Here is a 1,310-nt window from a genome sequence, read left to right as displayed (position 1 = left end):
ACATATACATCCACAATATGTCAAGATGTAAATGTGAAATACTGAACAGTAACCCAAATTGGCAGCAAGAAAAAATGTATCTTCCCCAAAGACAAAACAATGTTGGCAAAATAAGTAAACAGATAAATAATTAAAGAAATTAAAGAAACCAAAAAAAAACAGTCTCATAAATCAGGTGTTTAGTTTATGAAAGAAAGAAGAATCTAATTAGGTACTTTCTGAGTGTGTTGGTGTATGTGTTTGTGTGTGTGTGTGTGTGATTTTATTTCAGTATTAATGCTTCTGTTGCATCCTTTATGTCTTGCAACTTAGTAGTTCAACAACAGAATTCAATAAAATAAAGATAAGAATAAAATATATACTACTGCTGATATCGTTTACTGAGATATGTGAAGGCAGTACACCATTATGGCCACAAACCAATGATGAAATCCTGTGAAATAATTGTCATACCTAAATGATAACATTTTAGCTATATATATATATATATATATATATATATATATATATATATATATATAATGTGTATGTATATGTGTGTGTGTGTGTATGCATTATGTATATATACATACACACATACATACATATAATTAAAATCCAAATGTGAAAAGTAAAAAATATTTAATACCATATGTTTAACAGCTGTTTCATAATCTGCATTCAGTTACATCATTGACTTTGCTTTGAAGATGCATTTACATAACATGCACATCACATACATATATGCACATATACAATTGTATAGTAGCATAATGAACATATTAAGCAGATCTACTCTTCAGATAATTTTTACAGACATTATATATTCATCTATGTCCAAGACAAAAACAACTTATTTTATACAAAATTGGCAATAGGGAAAAACATACTTTGTAACCAAAATTTCATTTTAAAATCTCAGCAACACCAATTGTAAAAGAATATTAAAAAAAACCAGTAAAATAAAAACAGAAAACTTGAAATTACAGTAAATGCTGCAAAAGGCAGTAATAAAGGTTTCATAAGAACAAAAAGAATTTAGACATTAAGATGTCAGTTCCTGATCCATCTACACAGTGAAGGTATAGATCATAAATACATCTTAAATAGGTTCGTTGCAATCAATTGCCCAGACAAAATTTTAAATGTAAGCTAAAGAATATATCCATTGATTGTTTATACCATGTGAGTGAGCAATTCCACCATAAACCCTGCCAAGTTATAGGAAAGAGAAAAAAATTAGTCAACAGCCCAAGAGTTCAAATGAATGCCTATGAGATATGATATATATATATATATATACACATATATATATATATATATATATATAT

The sequence above is a fragment of the Octopus bimaculoides genome, chromosome 2 (genome assembly GCF_001194135.2).
Source record: "Octopus bimaculoides isolate UCB-OBI-ISO-001 chromosome 2, ASM119413v2, whole genome shotgun sequence".
Lineage (NCBI taxonomy): Eukaryota > Metazoa > Mollusca > Cephalopoda > Octopoda > Octopodidae > Octopus > Octopus bimaculoides.
The sequence above is the reverse complement of the archived record's forward strand: the minus strand, read 5'-3'. Positions refer to the sequence as shown.